Consider the following 22,435-nt stretch of genomic DNA (forward strand, 5'->3'; position numbering starts at 1 on the left):
TTCTGAGATGCATGAGGACAAGCCCATGCAAAAAATATGCATCTCATCTCCTGGCTATTTCTCTTCTACCCTCTGGCTAAACAGAGTGCCTGAGTCAATATTTTACTCTAACACTGCCTTCTTAGAGTCCCACCCTATACATCAAAATTATTCTTCACATCCACTTAAAATATTTGGAAAGAATATTCAAAGGCTTGGCCAGAATGTGGGTGGGGTGGGAGTAGGGTTTGAGGCAGCTGGTGGACAGACCGTCCTCATATATATTTCAGTCTTTCATAATTATCTAGAGCACTCACTTCAGACCCCATAATTTTTCCAAGTTCAAACTATCTATATAAAAACTTATAAAAACTTATCTGAAGTAGAACACATCTACAACAGTACCTAGAGCAGTGACTACTACATAGTAGACAATAAATATTTGTTAAATGAGTAAATATTTGTGGAATAGACAAGTGAATAAGAAACATACCTGAATGGAAATGCTTCAGATGGCCCAGAATAATGGTGCTAGCAGAAACAATGAAGCTCTAATTCCCAAGTTCTCAACACTTGGTGCATGAATTTCATCTCTCTCTTAGATGCAAATTTTTATGGGATTTGTGACAAATGTCACTAACATTTCATGTGAACATATTTGAGTCTTTTCCTCCCGATGAAAAACTTAGTATTCCAGAATTTTGCAGCTTAAAAGAACTTTATAAATCATGCTGTTCAAACCTTATTCTACCCATCAGGAAACTGAGAACTAAGGACTCAGGGCTTAGTGCTAGAGCCAGTACCAGCATGCAATTCTCCTAAGTGAAAGTCTTGAAATTTTTTAGTGCTACATTAGGTCAACATGAAAACACACAGGTCAGAATTCAAAGATATATTTAAAGGATAAAGAATACAAAAATGGAATTTTGGAGCTCACTAAGTACATTTTATCACCTACTAAGTTTATTCAAGATTTGGACTGAAAATACAAGTCCAGTTTTTTATTTGCAGTAGATCCATTTTAGCAAAGTTGATAGTAAATTAATGCAATCGTGATTTTATATCTATGAATAAATAGCAAGGAAGGAAATGCGTTACACAAAGAAATGATGGTATCAGTAGCTCACAAATTATACCACACAGTCACCATTAGATGATCTACTCGTAATGTCAATCTTATGCATTCAAGAGTTATAAACATTAAAACTTACTTTTTCAAATCTGCTCAAATGTTCCTTTTGAATTGGATGCTGACATGCCCTTCCATCCTTGTATCTTATGAATGATGTAGACATCAGAGCTTAAGATGAACTTAAAATTCTAGCCAAGTGCCATACTTCTCTCAGTCCTCTATAACATTCCTTGCAATATCAGGTTCATAATAGATCCTCAGAAAAATTTGTGTGAATGAACATAGATAGCAGTGTAAAAGCCAAAAGGATGATTGTTGAAATCTTCCCTTTGCCAGTCAGAACTTTCATATTCTATCAGATAATTTGGAGGAGACAGAAGTCAGCTCTAATCCACATTGATTCTAAGATCGTAGGCTTCACCAACTCTGGCCTGGGATCATACTTTAACCACTGGCTTCCTGAGAAAATGCATGATGCCCTGCCTACAATTTGATAACACCAAAAGACACCAATGAAAGAACACGCATTCACTAGCTTAGCATTTCAAAGTATCAGTAGCCTTATAGTACACTACACACTTTCATCTGTTTTTCATATTGAGTTTCCATGTAAGAGTTTACTTAAACAATGAGTCTGTATCAAAAAGTAAAAATAAAGGTAAAAATCTATAGTAAATCTTCTCTCCAGTAGACATCAATGAAGAGAAAAGATATAAATGTGATAAGAGTTGAACTCACCTATCACATGCCTCCTTCTAAATATGACCTTGACTCTTGCCAAGAAGGATATTAATAGATTGTTTCAGGGAGATTCTTCCTGAGTTATGTTTGCCCCAGCAAAGCAAAACACATTATTTAAATAACTGTTTTCATAAATAGATAAGTAGAAAATGGTGTGCTTTTGGAGTACATAAATGCTCATAAGTTTAAAAAAATTTAAAAAGATCTCTGCACCTGCATTAAAATTATAATTTATTATTGAGAAAATTGACTTTGTTACAACTTATTAAAAATAAAATTCTAACTTGTAAAAAAAAATCATATCACATTTAGAAAACAATGGTCACTGTCATTTTTGACTAGTGCTCAGTATCTTTTTGTATTTTTTTTTTAGAGAGAGAAAGAGCATGCATGAGCTGGGGTGGGGGGTAAAGGGGGGGAGAAGGAGAAGGAGAGGGAGAGAGAGAATCTCAAGCAGGCTCCATGCCCAGCATGGAGCCTGACACAGGGCTTGACTAAGGGCTGGATCTCACGACCCTGAGATCATGACCTGAGCCAAAATCAGGAGTCAACGCTTAACCGACTGAGCCACCCAGGTGCCCCTTAGCATCTTTTTGATTCAGTTATAATGCCTTTAAGAAAAGTGAAAATAAAGAAATACTATAATATTGAGAAAAGGATTGTGTAAAACTACAGTTGACCTTTGAACAATGTAAGGGTTGGGGCACCCGCCCCACCCCCCCGACACACATACAGTCAAAAAATCAGCATATAATGTTTGACTCTCCAAAACTTAACTACTAATAGCCTACTGTTGACTGGAAGCCTTACTGATAATACAGTCAATTAACATGTATTTTTGTATGTTATATGTATTATATACTCCATTCTCACAATAAAGAAAGCTAGAGAAAATAAAATGTTAAGAAAATAAGGAAGAGAAAATAAATTTACAGTACTGTATTGTATTCATTGGAAAAAAAATCTGTATAAGTGGTCCCATGCAGTTGAAACCATATTGTTCAAGGGTAAACCCTACAAAAAAAGTTGGACAATTTAGAGACTTCTAAAGAAATTTCATGCCAAAATTATTATGGACACTAATACTGTTGTATGAATCAGAAAACTATTTAACTAGTAAGTTTAAATACAAGGGTAGAGGGAAGTAACAAGAGAGTAAAATCACATCAATATTTACAAAGCATAAATTGAAACTATTATGTGCTATAAAAACATGCCACAAGCTAAAATGATATACCAGAGAGCAAGTGAGTAGTAGGAAAGAGTAAGTCTTCCTATTATTTAAAAACAAGTTTTAAAAATAAATGATTCAAGTCTTTCACTTCTAGCTAACATAGAGTAAAAAGGGCTGGATTTACTTTCCTATCTGAAATGACCATAACACCAGCCAAAATATCTGAAAAACAGTTTTCAAGATACTAGATATCAAACAGCAAAGAACAATGATTCCTGAGAGATAGGAAGCAAATGAGGTGAGCACTATAATTCCTTTAGCTCATTTCCTTGAGAGAGTTTTCAGGATTTAGTGAAGGAGGGTTAACCCAAGTGGAACCTGACAGACACTCTAAGTCAAAGAGATAGACTTGAGAGTTCAGGGTGAATAATGCAGCTAGAATATGCAGGGTTACTGGAAAGGAGAGCACTGCACACAGAGAAAACTCTGAAAATTTTCAGAAGGTCCCCTTAAATATTCATCTGAGTACTGACCAGTACATGCATGTAAGGAAACTACCTGAGGTTGTGAAAAAGACCATCCAAAAGACTCAGTGGAAAGTGTACCTCGTGCTCACACAGTGCTGAGAATATTGCCTATTTTCACCAGCAGAGTGGAAAACTTCATAATTCTTGAGGCATTAAGTCAAGTACTCAGAATGGTCTTGTATAGTAGTGGGGAATAATTTGCTCTAGACTAGCCATTAAAATGTTCACTTCTAACAATATTATAACTACAACATGAAAGGATCCAGCTCTTTGCAAGTAAATTAACTGCATCCCAGAGCAAAGTTGAAGAATATTTATAAGTTTACAAAAGTGTCCAGTACCCAACAAAGTAGATGTCACAAAATCTAGCATTCAATCTAATTAGTAGACATACAAAGAAGCAGGAAAATATGACCCATAATGAGGGGAAAATGCAATCAACTGAAATTGACTCAGAACTGATGTGGGTGTTAGATATAACAGACAAGGACAGTAAAAGACATTAAAACATATTTCATATGTTCAAAAGTTAAGTAGAGACATGATGATACAAAATACGAATCAAACTTCTAGCAATGAGAAATACAGTGTCTAAGATGAAAAGTATACTAGTTTGGATGAACAGCAGATTAGACATAATCTGATAATTAATTAGAAATAATTAGTACACTTAAAGACACAGCAATAGAAACTATCCAGAAAGAAACATGAAGAGACAAAAAAAAAAAAAGAATTACAAAATGAAAAGAGCATTAGTGAGCTGCAGGGCAATTTCAAGTAGACTAATATATGTATATAATTTGGAGTCTCCAAAAGGGAAGAGAGTGAGAGGAGGGGACAGAAAAAAAAATTTGAAAAAATAATGGCCAAAATTTTTCTGAAGTTGATGAAATTTATAAATCCATGGATACAAGAAGCTGAACAGATGAAAGATGAAAAAGATTATACCAGTGCCCATCTAATCAAATTGCTCAAAACCAGTAATAGAGAATTAAGGTTGATAAGACAGTGGAGCAACATATTTAAAATACTGAAAGAAAAAGCTGTCAATTTAAAATTCTTTAGGTATCAAAGATATACTTAAAAACAGAGGTGAAGACATAAAAAGCTGAAAAAATTTATCTCCAGAAAGCTGTCATTAAAGGAAATGTTACAAGAAATTCTCCATAGGCAGAAGGAAAATGTTACTAGATGAAAATCTGGGTCTACGCAAAAAATGAAGATCACTGAAAATGGTAACTCTGTGGGCAAATAGGTAGGATCTTATTTTTCTTATTTAAATCTCTTTAAAAGACCTCTGTTTAACAAAAAGACCAATAAATTATTGTGCTGTTTATAACATGTATAATTAAAATATATGATAATATTATAAAAGCTATTTGTGTGAAGTGGTATAATATCACTTATGACAAACTGTGATAAATTAAAAATGTATACTATAAACCCAAAAGCAACAACTAAAATGACAAAACAAACAATTATAGCTAATATGCCACAAAAGAGATACAATAAAATCATTTTAAAAAATCCAAAAGAAGGCAGAAAAAGAGGAAAAGTAAACAGAGTACCAAGGGACAAATGAAAAACAAACAGCAGGATAACAGATGAACAAACAACCAAAGCAATAAATCATATTTAATATAAAGGTTCTAAAGCATCTCAATTAAAAGGCAGAGACTGTCAGATTGGATTTTTTTTTAAAGCAAGAGTCAATTATATACTTCATTGAAGAAACAGATTTTAAATATACAGGCACAGATGAATCAAAAGTAAAAGATGAGAAAATATATAACCATGCTTATGGTAATAAAAAATAAAGCTTCAGTGGTTATAGCAATATCAGACAAAGTAGATTGCTGATCAAACGATATTACAAGGGATAAAGAAGATCATTTCATAATGATAACGATGTTAATTTATCAAAAGTTTATGCACAAAGTATCAAAGCCCATTCAAGAAGAAATAGGCAATTTTAAAAACCTATCTAAAGAAATTTAATTTTTTTAATTTAAAATCTTCCCACAAAGAAAATTCTAGGTTAGATGATTCCACTGGAAAATTCTACCAAATATTTAAGGATGAAATAATACAAGTTCTAAAAAACTCATTTAAACAAGTGTAAAGGAGTTCTCTCTCATTCTTTAAGGTCAACATTATCCCGATGTCAGAACCACATAACCCTTGCCTTAGGAGATGTATCTAGAAAAATGTTGCTATGGCTGATGTCAGAGAAATTATTGCCTGTGTTCTCTTCTAGAATTTTTATAATTTCAAGTGTCACATTTAGGTCTTTAATCCATTTTGAGTTTATTTTTGTGCATGGTGTTAGAAAGTAGTCCAGTTTCATTTTTTTGCATGTAGTTGTCCAGTTTTCCCAGCACCATTTATTGAAAAGGCTGTCTTTTCCCTGTTGTATATTCTGCCTCTTTTGTCATAGATTAAGTGACTATATAAATATGTTTATTTCTAGGGTGTCCCATTGATCTGTGTCTATTTTTTGTGCTAGTACCATACTGTTTTGATTACTGTAGCTTGTACTATATCTTGAAGTCTGGGATTGTGATCTCTCCAGCTTTGTTCTCCTTTCTCAGGATTGCTTTGGTTATTCAGGGTCTTCTGTGGTACCATACAGACTTTAAGATTATATGTTTTAGTTTTGCAATTATGCACATTTAATTAAATTATTTTAACAAATTGGGTACAAAAGCAGAAAAGACAGAGATTGTATGGATTTAGCTTTAGGGATTGACTGGGTAAGTACAGTGGAAACATCAGAATTTTTTATGAATATAGAGATGACACCAGAAATTTATGGATAAAGTTTGAAGGAGCAAGGTGGGGGAAGGGAGTAGGGTGGAAAATGGGTGTCACTAATAAACTGAGTTTTGTGAAAAGTTCCACATAGTTGGTGGTGGACCCACACACTGGCCAAATCTACTTTATCCCCTCTAGTTTTCTCCCAGAGTCATTGCAATCGGGCTTCTCTCTTACACCAAGACATTTCACCAACTGTTTCATCAAGGTAGAAACCTTGATGTTTTTTTGCAGAAACCTTTATCTTCTCCCTCCTTATATTCCCTGACCTCAGGAAACCCAAATCCCTCTCATAAGCCTGAGAGCCATATACAAAATTTCATTAAGAACATTTCATCATAAATGCTTGAGAGTTACATCAAATTCTCCAAAACTTGGCCTGCCAAATTGGACCACTACCCCGTAATTTTAATTTTAGGAAACAGAACCACCACTAATCTGGGCACACAAGCCAAAAATGTAGGAGATTTTTCCTTACCCTACACATTCAGCCAGTTTGTTTTAACTCCTAAATATCACTCAGTCTTGTTCTGTTCAGTCTTAAACTGGTTGACATATCTTTAGTCTTAAATTGACTGGGCACTATTGACCATTCTCCTTATAAGCAAAATTATTCTTGACTTCCATAAAAAAAATGTTGGTTTGCCTCCATTCTTGAGTACTTCTTCTCAGACCCTTTTTGAGAATCTCTTTTTTTTCTAAATCTATCCCTTAAATGATGATTCCTAGGCATTCTGCTCATCTCATTTTTACATATATTCTCTGACTTTTGTTAACCTCCATGTCTTCCATTACAATTTATGTTACCAAACATATATTTAAAAGTTACACTGGCTTTCTGAGCTTCAGACCAACTTCCTGTTGGTCATGTTAGTTTTATCATAGGCCATGGAAACTCAATATTTCCAAAACTGATATAATTGTCATGTTCTTTAAACCTACTTCTCTTTTGAAATCCATCATTTTACTATCATCTCTTTCTTATTATACTGCTACAACTTCTTAATTGGTTTCCTTACTTCTAGTTTTTCCATAGTGTAGCTAGAATCACCTTTCTAAAATGCAAATTTGATCTTGTCACTATCCTCCTTAAAAAGACAAGGTAGGCTTCTTGTTGCATGTGGGTTAAAATCCTAAATTCATGTGGCTTAAGAGATTATCCATGACCACCCCTGCAATTCACTCCAATATCATCTCTCTCTATTAACCCCACTTCATTCTGTGCTCCAGCTTGCAGAATCTCATTCAATTACTGGCTCTGTTTCATCTTGTGCCTCTGCACAGTTTGCTCTCTCTTTCCCTTGTCGTTTCCTACTTATTCTCCACTGAGTCTCATACAGCACATTGTAGGATATAAAGGCACCTGTTGTACTTTGTAAAATGAGTAACTGTCTGAATGCTGACCATCTTAACTCATAAGAGTTTATACTGAGATAATCCTAGACAAACCAGGCAGATTACATATATTTTTTTGAAGATTTTATTTATTTATTTGAGAGAGAGAATGAACAGTGCGGAGGGGCAGAGGGAGAGAGAGAGAAGCAGACTCCCTGCTGAGCAGGAAGCCCAATGAGGGGCTGGATCCCAGGACCCAGAGATCATGACCCGAGTAGAAGGCAGACACTTAGCAGCTTGAGCCACCCAGATGCCCGTACATAATTTCTTATCTCTGCTCAATAATAATCTCCTCTAAATTATCACTAGAGGAATAAATAGGGTATAAACCTGCAAGAAAATGAAAATGGGAAGTAAAACATCAGCAGATGAAAGACTTCCACCCATTTTCAGAAGATGAAAATCAGGCAGAGGGAAGATAAGTGATAGAAGAGTAGAGAAGCTTGAACTTAAAAGCATAGAAAAAGGATACAACAAGAAAAAAACAGAGATATTCACAGAACTCCAGATTGTCTTAGAAGTTCCATAGGCATTAAAACTATGTATGGCAGGAATGACCAGAGAGCTGGAAATAAAAGAATCAATTGTAATACTGTCCAAGGAACAAGTAGACCACCAAGCCCTTGCCACAGCCCAGTCAGATTTCTGCCCCAACTCTATATAAGTCTGCAGATTTATATCTTAATGGCTAGAGAAATTGAACCAGTAAGATCCTGGACTCAGAGTTAGTAAAAGAGCACAGAGTGGTTGTGAATCAACAAATAGAAGAATTAATTTAGAATAGGCATATGGCAAGACAAAATACCCTACTTCCCTTCCTCTACTTAGCTCCCTCAATACCTGTAGCCAGGCTTGTCCCATCAAACAGGAAATGGTGGCACGGAACACTTCTCTGGAGAATCTTAATGGCCCCAAACCTGCAGGTATAACATTTGAAATTCTGTCAGGAAAAAGCAGGGTTTTTTAAAATTTTATTTTATTACATTATGTTAGTCACCATAGAATACATTATTAGTTTTTGATGTAGTGTTCCATGATTCATTGTTTTCGTATAACACCCAGTGCTCCATGCAGTACATGCCCTCCTTAATACCCATCACCAGTCTAACCCATCCCCCCACCCCCCTCCCCTCTAAAACCCTCAGTTTGTTTCTCTGAGTCCATAGTCTCTCATGGTTTGTCTCCCCCTCCGATTCCCCCCACCTTCATTTTTCCCTTCCCTCTCCTAATGTCCTCCATGCTATTCCTTATGTTCCACAAATAAGTGACACCATATGATAATTGACTTTCTCTGCTTGACTTATTTCGCTTAGCATAATCTCCTCCAGTCCCATCCACGTTGATGTAAAAGTTGGGTATTCATCCTTTCTGATGGCTGAGTAATATTCCATTGTATATATGGACCACATCTTCTTTATCCATTTGTCTGTTGAAGGGCATCTCAACTCTTTCCACAGTTTGGCTATTGCAGACATTGCTGCTATGAACACTGGGGTGCATATGGCCCTTCTTCTCACTACATCTGTGTCTTTGGGGTAAACACCCAGGAGTGCAATTGCTGGGTCATATCTGACTGTGCTACAGTGGAGCCTAACAACCAAGAGTGCCATGTTCACGGAGCTTCCTACAAGCTTCTACTGTCTCACTCTAGAAGGAACGGAAAGCCAAGAATCCCTTGCCATTGAGAAAAGCCAGAGATCAAAACATGAAAACCAGAAGAGCAAAAATGCACCTAGATTATACAGGAACAATGAGAGGTACCATAATATTTTTATCACTCTGAGGCTATTAAACACTATTGCATCCATGGAAAAGAGTGAGATGCTACAAAAAGAGAATAATGAAATCAGAGGGAAGCCTCTTGGACATGGAATCATTCAAGATACGCAACATTTTTCTGTGGTAACAACATAGAAAGTCTTGAGGTTTAACACAACAAAAGTTTATTTCTTGCTTGTGCAGAGTCTGCTGTTGGCCTGAGTGACTCCAGCACAGCCATACTCTATACGGAGGTTTCACATCTCTACCACGATGCTCCAAACTTGTGAAAGCCCTATTTGAATGTGAGGTTTTGGGATTCATCATGGCACAGAAAGGGAACATCGAGAATTGAAATGTTCCACCAATTCCAAGCATGATAAATGGGAAGAAAAAAGAAAAGAAAAGATACACCAAGACAACAGCATCGTGAATTTCAGAACACCAAGGATAAAGAGACAGTCTCAAAAATTTCCAGAGTGGAAACACAGATTACATAAAAAGGAATAAAAATTAAAATGACTTTAGTTTTTCAACATCCATATTGAGAAGCAGAAGGCAATAGACCAATGCTGTCAAAATTCTTAGTAAAGTCATTTTCACTCTAGATTACTGTACACAATTAGAAAATTAAAGAATGTGGGAGTAGAATGACAACATTTTTAGATTTGCAAGACCTCAAAATTTTATCTCCCATGCATTCTTTCTCAGGAACGAACTCAAGACTGTGAGTTACCAAAACAAGAAAGTTAACCAAGAAAGAGGAAGAAATGGGACTCAGGTATCAGGTAGTTCCACACAGAATACAAGCAAAGGGAATGCTCTGGATGCGAGTAGAGAGAAGTCCCAGGATAAAAGCTGTGAGCAGACCAGGAGAGGCACCTATCCACACAGAACTGGAGAACTCAGACCTTCAGGAGGAAAGTCTCTAGGAAGAATTTAAAAACAGAACATTTGACCTTATGGAAAATTGTAACGAGAAGTTACAAGGCTGTGGAAAGAATTAGTGATCAGTACAAAGAAAACTAATCAAATCACAAAACAAGGTAAGTATGAACTTCAGTTAACAAAAGTAACAAAAATTGGTACAAGGAAAGAAATCATAGTGCAATATTTGGCTGAGTAAAAACAACATTTACATAGTTGTAATAATTTAAACACAGAATATTGATTTCCCCTTACTGGGAGAGTGGCAATGCAGGGAAGAGGCTGTTAGAAACCTAAATCCTCATCTCTCTTCCCATAAGCAGGTGATAGCTAAACTTCACTAATAAATGAACAAAAGAATAATAATAGTAGTAGAAATATGAAGGTAAATGCCAGAGAAACAGCTAAGAAAGTTGAACATCATTGTTTCTGAGGATCAAAACTAGGAAATAAGGCAAGAGTGGAGCACAAGACTACCATTTAGAGCACACTGGCTTTTTAAGCTATATATAGGTATTAGTTGGGCAAACATTAAAAAAAATATGTACATATATATATATATGTAAGTTATTTTAAAAAGAATAAAATGGGAAATGTGATGCTTAGAAGTAACAGTAAAAATGATAATGAATTCTTTGTTACAGCAACACTTACATCTGCAACTGAATTATTCAGGCCCTTCTCTGCACGGGGGAATCTCCATTGGGCCTTTCTATTTGCTTTGACAGCCTCTAAGGTCCTGTTCTGGAAAGAGTCTTTACTGAACCCTGTGAAAGCATTGAGCAGCTTACCAAGGTCAGAGGCATACATGGCAAGGGCCTTCCAGATTCAGAGAGGAAAAACCTCCCAGAACAAATTAGGGACACTAGAAAGCCTGTAGCTCAAAGAAATGATAAATTGGATTAAAAATTCTTCATTGAATAAGTTAAACCTCTCAGCCATCACACTTTGGTGTCACCTGCTTTAATAAGATCACACTATGTGAGATCAGCCCTGTGAGTGGGAGTTCTGTGTGTGAGAGAAGGAGGGGGGCAAAGGAGGGAAAGCAGGAAGAAGCAATTTCTCTGGGACAGATTTCTGTTCTCAGATAAGCCACCTCTTTTTGGCTGTGCTCAATTACTTCTCTTTTTTCATTTCAAACATTTATTACAGGGTCCTCAGGGTTACTGAGAGTTTCCTTTATGGGTACCCACTGATACTTGATTCAGAATTTTAATTTATTACAATTGGCAAATCAAAGAGCCCACTAGTTACACCTTCCCTGAAGACTTACTCTGAGCGAGCTTGAAGGTCTTTGCTTTTCTAAATAAATAGCAACAAAGCTGCTTGTTTGAATTCTCTGTTGCACATAATGGAATCCACACAGGTAGTCTGCACAACAAGGTCAGGATAAGCCTTCCAGGGACTGGGGTTCACTGGTATAAAGCGTGTCCTAGTTCCAAATGTGTGTAAATGGAGAAACAGGGATTGATTATGAATTATTTTGCTTCATAAACAACCTTAATGGAGATAGAAGGATACCATAAAGATCTTAGCATTATGCGAAGTGATGGAGACGCAGGTCATGAGAGCAAGAGCACAGTGAGGAGCTTCAGGATAACTGATACTATAACAATAATACTTTAGAGACAGGAATTAACTATTTTGAGCCCTTTGCTTTTCTGTTAAAAAAGACAATATTGGGGCACCTGGGTGGCTCAGTTGGTTAAGTGTCTTACTCTTGATTTTGGCCCAGGTCATGATCTCAGGGTCGTGGGATCGAGCCTGGCCTCCAGCTCCATGCTGGGTGTGGAGCCTGCTTAAGATTTTCTCTCTCCCTCTGCCCCTCCCTGCTCCACTCGCATGTGCGTGCATGCACTCACTCTCTCTCTCAAAAAAAAAAAAAATTTAATTAATTAATTAATTAAGAGAATATTTTTGAGTGTGCAAAACACTCGTCTCCTCTCTTTTACAGTCATCTGTCTGAGGAGAAGCCCTTACAGAGAAGACAGCCATAGGGAGCTCTTAGTTGTTCCTGGAAAGTGACTGGAAAGCTCCTTTGGCTCAGGATGCATGTGGAAACTGCAGGCTCAGTTCAGAATGCCACCATTGCCATGCAATTGCAGCATATTCTCTTCCTTACAAGCATTCTTCCCTTGCTCCAGATTCTTCGTTTTGAAGTGCTGAGTCAACCTGTCACATCCAAGTGTTAATGACAAAATTTGTTGTCACCTTACTCAGAGGTAGAGTGTTTAAATTAGAACAAGAGAGAGGGCCAAGGATGATTGGATTTCCTGCCCTGATTTATGGGAGGGTTGCTTTGGGTCAGAAGGTCCCACCCAGCCCCCACCAAATCTGAGATTTTTATATTCTGACAATGCATATAAATGTGGTTACAAAATTTATTACTGTGATTCTTCTCTTATGGTAGGCATTTAAAATATTTTTAAAATTCAAACTTAGTAGAAATAGTTATCTTTAAAATTAAGAATGCTTAACTGATAGGGTGGTGTGGCTTCCCTCATCAGCACAGACAAGATTTCTTCAAGAATCAAGTCTAGAGTTTAGAATAAAGTTTAGACACAGGTAAAACTTACTGAAGGAGCAGGAAGAAATGAATCTAAGCATAGGGGATTTTTTGAGCAAAAATTCAGTAGCATAGGTGACCCATGTAATACAACGGCCATATAATACCCAGGGCCAGCATTTTACAACTTCAAAGAAGATGTCATAAATACTGAGGAGTTGGCAGCAAGAGCAGCCCCAAGGGGCCTCTTCAAGGCTACATGCCTTCAGATCTCCCGTTCTGCTCACTTTCTGCCTCACCCATTCAATTTATAGGCTGCAGTAGGTCATTTCTCACCCCTTTCCTGCCATAAGTAAATGGTCCTATGACCTTCTTAGGGGTGGAAACCTAAGTCAGAGAGATGAATAAAAAAATAACAGAATTAAAGGCATCTATGTAAGTATCAGGTTGATAACTTTAGGCTCTTTAACTAGATTTACAGTCTTGCAAAGAGATCATCACAATTGCCCCAATATAAAAGAGCACATGAATGACAAGAAATTCTGTTCTTTAGCATAGGATAAAAACAAAACAGACCTTGTGGTTGTACACGAAAGAATATGCAATAAAAATAAGTGATGTGATCATCCTGCAAGCAGCACTGAGACCAAGATCTTATTTTATTTAATATATGGATGTGGGTTTTGATGAAGAGGATCATAAAATGAAGACTGCAAATCAGCGTGAAGTGCAATGTGCAATGTTGTCACCAAGAACTCCTCTAATCACCTTTTAGAACTAAAGGTAGGAACTGGGTAAAAATAAAATTGAAAGAAAAATATAATTTCTATTATCCTTTCTAAAGCGAGTACAAGCTCTCAGGGCCCACCTCACTGCGGCAATCTGCTCTACCTCTTAGACAAAGCGACCTGCTTCCTGCCTTCTGCCAGTGGCAATCCCGTGGAAAAAAAAAAAGGACTTGATCCACAAAAGCCAGCCAGGTCATCTAAAACCTCCCCTTTCAAAAAGGACACATACAAAGGCTGTTCTATAGTTTTATATATTTTTATAAACGGCAGGATATTTAAACCTGACCCACTTTTTTTCCTGATATAATGAATTGTCAGAAATAGCTATACTAGTAGAGACAAAGTTACTTTTATTCCTTGTGGTGTAAGAAAAGAAATCAAACAATTTGGTCCTTAGCTTTCCTTTTGCATCTCAACTCTTTTGGGGTTCACAGATTAGCAGTGTATTAGTTTTGTTACACAAAATTGAGCCTATAAAATACATATGTATTGACCTTTTTTTTTTTTTGAAGTCAGATTTACATTGGCTCCTAAGTAACAGAAGTTTTCTATTTCCTCAAAAGAAGAGATTATAGCAAAAAGAACATTCAATTCAGCTTCATGTGACCTGAATTCAGAGTCTTAGAAGGGAGAGAGATCTTTGAGATCATCTGGTGCCAACCCAAACCCACATTTTACGAATAAGGAAAGTGGAAATCCAGAGATTAAAGTGGGAGAGACGGAGCTAGAAGGCTGCCTCTCAATTCAGTACTTCCGTCCATGAAGCTCTCTGTTTCCCTGGACCAGTCTGTCACCCTCCTTAGATACCAGCTGTAAGTGGAAGGCTGGGGAGACTAGATTCAGATGCTAGAAGGGGTTAAGACACAATGACTTGCATATTGTGTAATATACAAGGCTATATAAGAACAGGAGGAAAATGCCCAACCTAAAGAGAATATAATTCAAATTAAAGCAACGCCGGCACAAACAATAAACCTATGTGTTGGCATTCTCCCAAACTTGTCCCTGCCACCCAATGAACATCCATAGGCCAATCTTCCTCCTAGAGCCATAGCGCCTCATCTAGATTTTTCCAATGTACATTCAAGGTCGACACAAATAGTCGATATGAAATCAGCCAGTTGGGAAAAATTTCCAGTTATGAAAAATGCTGTGATGCTATATTCCCGAAACACCCCTCTCTAGTTTACAATGTCCCACTTCATTCATTTGTGCTTCCCATTTTTTTTTTCCTTTGGAAAGGAGCAGATAAATAAAAAAGCAGACAACTCACCATTATACTGTTAAAGTGAAAACCAAATTAACAAGACTTTACTGACATTCTACTCAGTGGCAGATACTGTGTAAAACATGTTTTACACATATGGTCTCAATAAATTCTCACAATAGCTGTGTGAAGTAGGCTCACTATGTTTCATGGATGAGTAAACTAAATCTCAGAATGATAGTGATTTCCTCAAATTCACTTACCTCAAAAATGAAAAAGTTCAACTTCAAACCCAGATCTTCTGGGTTTTTTTTTTAGCTCAATATTTTCTCACTAAACCATAATTAAAGTGTTTCTAGTAAGAGCAGATGAATAGTACACCTATAGAAGTGAATGCAATGAAGTGAGTTCTCTACACTTGCTTATTTCCAGAATGCTGGACATAACTGTAAGATTTAAACTGGGAGATCAAAAGTACCGGTATTTGTAAGTTTTCCATTCTGTCATCCTGAATGATACAGATTTAGTAATTTAACACTTGATAGTAGGTACACCCGCATACAACCTTATGTGATATATTAGTTTCTGAAGTCGTACATAATTGTTTTTGTAATATATTAAGAAATATTCTAAGAATGATTTTAGTGATTCAGTTTCCTTCCTGATTGTTGACATGAGGGATTCTGACCAGGAAACTTGGGAAGGTTTCACTCAGGAAGTAAAAGTTGAGTTGGGAACTAAAGAATGTTCAATTACTTGTAGTTTCCAATGTTACTTTAAATTTTCTGGCCCTTTCCCCAGGGAAAGCTCTGTAAACCAGAATTTCATACCAAACCAAAACCAAAACCAAAAGAAAAACCTTTAGTGGAATTAAATAATACATGATTTGCAATAATAATATTTTAAATATTTCTTTCACAATTAAAATAGTTTTCTCATTTCCATCCTAAAAATATGAATCTTGCACGATTGCTCTTCTTAAGAAAGTGGGGGAAAAAGTGGGGCACATCTGTATTACTGGAAACTGTAAATATAAAGGAATGAGACACTGAAGTAGAATCTTTTTGTCTGTATTGAAACTATACACAAATTTGGAAGGTAGCCTCCTTGTAATGAGCAGGGTGTTTATTTGTTTAATTATATGTTTATTATTTTGTCCTCAAATCATAATTTAATTGGGATCCTTAATAAAAGCTAGTCTGGGCATATGGATTATAGCCTGCCAAAAAGAAATAAAAGGGAGCTAGATTCCACCAACTTTAAAGCCCCCCAAGGATTTTTCCCTGATGGTCATCTGATTCTCTGGCCCATCTTGTTTCAATAAGGGCTGAAGCAAATTACCTCTGTTCCTCCATCTCACTCTGAATAAGGCATATGTTAATTTTTTCTTTTCTTTTCCTTCACTCCAGTTCTCCATCTTGGTGTCTCTGAACCCAGGCTGGTAACATGATTTTGACAACAGGTTGCATCCTTTGTAGGATAATTTGATTTGAAGAGTCTAAACTTGGCCTGTGCTTAGACTCATTAACTCAATTCCTATGATTCATTAGAAAAAACACCTCTTTTTTTCTGATTGCTCCAATTCAGGTCGCTATCATATTTCTAATCCTAGAAGCAGTCAGGCAAAGCTTTACATATTTATTTACTTGGTTGAAATATATATTGGGTTATGAATATGATATAAAATATAATAAGTATTCAATAAAAACTGGTTAGACTTTTTTTTCCAGGAACTTGATGTTTCATTATTATGCAATAACCACTATCATCACCATGGTCATTATTTGGGGTTTCAATTAACTTATTCTCCAAACATGTTTATTGAATACTGAGGGAAATTTTTTAAAAAAATGTGTTTCATTAAATGCTGAAGAGAAGAATAGATATAGATATAAAGTACATAGGACATGAACTCTATCTTCAAAGAGTTTAGAGTTTGGTGAGGGTAACAGTTGTGAAAACAAATCAATTACAATTTAAAATTAAACACAAAATGATAAAAGAAGTGCATCGGGGTGTCATGAGTAGGCAGATGAAAACAGAATTAAGTTTAAGAGTTTATGGAATGTTTAATCAAGGACATGGCATTTGAGTTCAAACTCAGAGAATGAAAATCATGCAACAGTAAGGCAGATGTTAAAATACAATGTGTGGTTTGGTGAGGAGTCATTGGGACTGGAGCGGAGGGCTTTGGGGGCTGTAGTAGGAAATGCGTCAGAATTGAACATCACCTCTGTTCTGATTCTGGCACACACAAAGCAACCAGAACGAATGGCCTGCTTTGTGGGGTACATGGCACACCAGGGAGTATCTATTACATTGAACCAAGCTTTGTCCTTTTCCTGGCATGCCATAAATTGTAGGCACTTGTAGAATGGGGTTGTAACCAGGAGCTCCTTTGAGGCCTTTTTCTCCTTTTTTAAAGCACAGACTTTCCCAACTGACAATGAAATCAGGACTTTGGTGTCAAGTCTTTGGCCTAGGATGTCCCTGGAACCTTTTTGCCAGAGTTGCAGGTCCTACGTATGCTGGCTCCCCTGTGGGGACTCTCCAGCATGGCATATCAACCCCTATCTAGAACCATAGTGCATTTGCTAATCAACTCCCCAGTTCACCCCAGGTACAGAAGACCAGGGAAGAAGAAACGGGTCAGAAAATACCTACCTTTTTTGCACCATATCCTGTTGATCTCCATTAGATTAATACTCCAGCTGCACAATCACATAGAAATATCCTTATTGGTGGGGTAGAAGAACTTTAGAAAGGAATTTTGATATAATGAAAATTGAGGTGAAAGTTCTAGTTACTGTAGACTTTCCCTTAAATCTCAAATCCCAAACCTTTTGGAATAATATCAAACTAAGTGAGAAGCCTCAAGAGAACTCTTTAGGGAGATTGAGAAAGGTGTTTACAAAATGGAGAGAAGAGTACCTTAGTCCTCAGCTTAGTGGCAAGCTCTGTATTTCATATCCAGAGTGGGTCATTTTTTTTAACATTCCAACTCCTCTGTAATAATCATAATATGAAGCAATAGTATAATTCAGAAATAAATGCAGACTGTGAAAAAATTTTGTTGAGCTTTATATGCATAATTATGCCAGTAAAAAATAAAGTAAAAATAGAATAATATTATAGTACTGTGAAAAATTTTTGTTGAGCTTTATATGCATAATTATGCCAATAAAAAGTAAAGTAAAAATAGAATAATATTATAGTACAAGAAATATGCAATGAATTAATACTTCTTAATTAATACATATTTTGAAATATATATTTTAAAAAAAATCTACATATTGGTCTGTCACAGTAATGACTAATGTTGCTATTTTACATAATTAACAATAAAAAGAAAGCAATTTTAAAAGAATAAATTTCAATTTTACAGGTATTAGAAGGCAATAAAGTATTTCATGTGTGAACTAAAATTTGTAGTTACCGAACAAAAAATATTACCTTTTGCAATTTGTACCTGCTTCAGTGTTTTACATTTTAAACACAAATACAAACTCCAAATTGTCAAAATGAATGACAGAATTGAAATAACTTGTGAAGTTTCTTTGCCATTATGATCATTGTGCTATCATTTTTCTTTTTAAGAGAGAAAGCAGTAGGGGGAAGGGGGAAGGGTCAGAGGGAGAGGGAGAGAGAGAATCTTAAGCACGCTCCACACCCAGCATGGAGCCCCACGTGGGGTTCGAGCTTATGACCCTGAGATCATGACCTGAGCCAAAATCAAGAGTAGGACACTTAACCAACTGAGCCACCCAGGCGCCCCTATCATTGGCTTTTTCAATCTGCTATTTAAATGCAGTACCACAAAAGTTGGAGACACAAACCATACTTGAAGTGAGCTCAAAATTTTCCAAACTGTTATGAAGTTACTCTCAAAAATGAATCAATGTAACTGAATCTATGTCTGGCAGGGGGCAGCTGTATAAATAGGAATTCCCTAAATTAATGTCCTTAGAGAATATAATGTTTGCTAAGGGATAAGTAATAACAACGTGCTGTTTTGAAGCCTACCCACGTATTACTAATAATCAGAAAGAACTGCAGCAAATTATTTAGAACTTAGACAAAAGATTTTTTTCATGAGGAATATTTTATCACTGACATGTTTAGAATTGTCAGAGCCTGGTGATAATTAAGAACGGACTGACTTTTGGTCAGTTATATTATTGTTTTAAGATTGCCTACACAAAGTGCTCTTCCTTATCGTCTGAACCCCCACTGCTACTGTCCTAGCTAAATGGTTGCTGAGCTGCAGAAATGTGAATGTTCTTTTGAACTGGTCGGAGTGGAGCACAAGGGATATTGGGAGAACTTGAGATATGTACCCAGGAATAATAATCCGATGTGTGTAGATAGGAACTGGCGTGTGCTTTTCACCTGGGGTGCATGAGTTTTCTGGGGTTCAAGCGGATGCCACAACATTGAATTTGACTCAAGTCATTTGGAATGACTGCAGCCAGGAAAGTGTTTTGTGTGGGGGAGAGGACTCCAGGAGAAAAAGTCAAGATGTGCTGCCAGATGCAGGAGATTAGGCAATCAGCTAGAATGTCATTCTTGTCTGTCATACTTGTCTGATCTTTAAGGGAAGCAGAAGTGACTATTGGTCTGACATGAAGCCATATGTGGGGTGGACTGGGAAAGGAGGAAAAGGAAGGGGGGAGAAAGGAACTAAGTCTTCTCTTTGTCCCTCTACAAAGGGACAAATGTCATTCATGAATGTCATGAATGTCATTCATACTGGAGAAGAATGCAGTGTGGAGGTTCCCAGAAGTGATCTTAAAGAGATGCCCTATGGAAGAATCCATATTTGTTTATCTGCCATGATATGGGAGTCCCCAAGTAAGAATTTCAAGCTGCATTGGCTAAATAAAATATTACTCCTTTCCTTCTTCATTCTCTTCCTTCCTGGCTCTTCTCCTTCAAATTTGAAGTTAGAGAAATAGCATAGTTCTTGGGAGAGAAAGAAGTGAAGGATGAAGTTTGAAACTGCAACACATCCTCACTCCCTCTTCCTTGCTGCTGTTCTCCAATCCATAGATTAAGTTTGGGTTCTAAGGAGGAGATAATCTTAGAATGGATTTACACTAGGCTGGAATCTTATTGAAAAGGATCTTTTTTTAGACCTGAAAGTGACCTACAAATCAGCCAAGTGTCCAGAGATCTGATGGAGCCTGCTTCAAGGAAATGGTAAAGAAAAATAAAGTGGCACTGCTGAGCTCAGCCCATCAACAAACTGGTTACAGTAAAATCCTTTTCCTAAACTATACCAGTCTGTTGATGATATAGAAGGTGGACAAGCCTTCATTGCTCCTCTGGAACCATTATTACATCTTGGAGTTTATTCATAATAGCTGCAGATTTGGGAGGTCTTCCTCCTTCGAGTCTCTTGACCTCTGCTCCACCAACACAACCTCTTAACTCTTTATTTGATGCTTAACTTCCAGCTCTCTTACAATCAGACTTGGGGGTAGGTAGCTCTGCAGTCTTGTAGCTCTGTGCTCACCTCCTTAATTACTCTGAAAACCCCAGATGGCAGGCAGAATGGTCTTTGTAGAGGGACAAAGAGAAGACTTAGTTCCTTTCTCCCCCCTTCCTTGTCCTCCTTTCCCAGTCCACCCCACATATGGCTTCATGTCAGACCAATAGTCACTTCTGCTTCCCTTAAAGATCAGTTCTCCCAGTGAGTCCACACCTTCTGCTCTAGGAGCTTCTGTGCAGCACAGGACTCCGCTCTATCAGGAGGCAGCAGCTAAGCATTCAGCCCACTTTTTCCTCCCTGCTTACTAATGCTTTGCTTAAGCTCCTCTAATTCCCTTTTTTGCCTTTGCGACACCTGGAGTGTTTTCAATTATCTCAAGGAGTATCATATAATTCTCAAAAAATTCTTTAGGCCAAATCAAATTTTAAAGCACTTTAATTTAAATAACAAATTTATGCTTTACGGTATTTTAATGAGGATAGTATACTGCAAAAACAGTTTGAGGGGTATTATGACACAAGTGTGGATACTGATTTCTTTATATTGTTATCGCTTTCAAATTAAAAAAAAAGCTCAAATTCTGTGCTGAGTACACGAATGTTGCAGGAAGGGGTCTGGACAACATTTCTGGTACTGCAGGGATGAGTAATAACACAGTGAGTACAGAATGGAGCCAGAAAGAAGGGAGGAACAGGTAAGACCTCTGTTAAACTACAGGAACTGTTTTGAGTTGAGATAGAAATTTGCTGCCCTACAACTTTTATTTGCTTTTTTTTTTTTTTAAGATTTATTTATTTATTTTAGAGAGAGAGAGAGAGCATGAGTGGGAGAGGCAGAGATTCCCAAACAGACTTGGTGCTGAGCAGGGAGCCTGAGGTAAGGTTCAATCTCACAGCCCTGAGATCATGACCTGAGTGGGAACCAAGGGTCCGTCCCTTAATCAACTGTGCTACCCAGGTGCCTCTGCCCCACACTTTTTAAAATTTAGTACATTATAGTTGTGAAGTATTGTTTTAAGGACTTTGTGTATACTATTTTATTTAACATGTACAATAGTCTTATGATGCATACATAATTATTGTCCCCACTTTACAGATGAGGAAACCAAAGTTTAGTATGCTCATCTGAGGAACAGTTTGCAGATGCAAGCCATTCTGAATCCTCCTCCTCTGTACTGCAAACTTACCCTAGAGATCTTCCACAATACGTCCCTTTTTATTTTTAATAATGAAGTAAAAGTATTTCTGGTGAGCCTATGTTCCTTAGTGGGGGCAGGGAGTGGAGGAAATTATGTAGTTTTTGCTACCCTTTATTTAGTACTTTCTATGTATCAGTAACTTTACTGATGAAATTTCTAAGCATCTCAACTGTTCTATAGTTAAAAGAAAGTGTGATGGAGCCAGTTCATACTAGCTCAGGAGAATAAATTGTTAAATTTTCAGGACATTTTATGAGCCAGTTGATTAATATTATTATTATTAAAAATTAAATTATATAAACTTATATTACAACTAAATTGTATTCAATACAAAGGTAATAAATATTAAAAACTCAGGACTTCTAATTGTTTTAGTACAGTGACCTATAAATTATACTCTTGAGGTTAGTTATGTTTATTGTGCCCATCTGGTGGAAACGCTGTATAATGGTAAGCCACTGTGCTTCTCTTTCCAACTCCCTGTTCATTGATATCACATAGAAAGTTCCAAATTGGCCATTGTGGGAGTATAAATCAGACTTAATATATACTTGTTGATCATCCAGATCTAAGACAGTGATACCATTAATATAGATTATACATAAGTGTTGAAAGTGTTGCTATAGGCTATCCTTTACCTAATCTCCATTATAACAGGAAACAGCCAACAATTTCTTGCTTCCGTGTGTCTGTTATACTGCGAATAGGGCAAGAAGTTTAGGAAACATTCTTCCAGTAGTTGAAAACTCACTGGATGCAGCAAAGGAGTTATTTATATCATTGACAAATGAGTGAAAT

General features: G+C 36.7%; 1 long non-coding RNA gene across 3 annotated transcripts in view; it reads right to left on the bottom strand.

Moving 5' to 3' along the window:
- LOC116635489 overlaps nt 1-22,435 on the bottom strand; it is a 361,321-nt gene that overhangs the window by 49,728 nt on the left and 289,158 nt on the right. For all 3 annotated transcript variants that reach the window (XR_004300177.1, XR_004300176.1, XR_004300178.1), the window contains exon 4: nt 8,603-8,679. This is a non-coding gene — a long non-coding RNA (uncharacterized LOC116635489). The remainder of the gene's footprint in view (nt 1-8,602; nt 8,680-22,435) is intronic.

Source organism: Phoca vitulina, unplaced genomic scaffold, assembly GCF_004348235.1.
Source record: "Phoca vitulina isolate PV1807 unplaced genomic scaffold, GSC_HSeal_1.0 scaffold11, whole genome shotgun sequence".
NCBI classification, from domain to species: domain Eukaryota; kingdom Metazoa; phylum Chordata; class Mammalia; order Carnivora; family Phocidae; genus Phoca; species Phoca vitulina.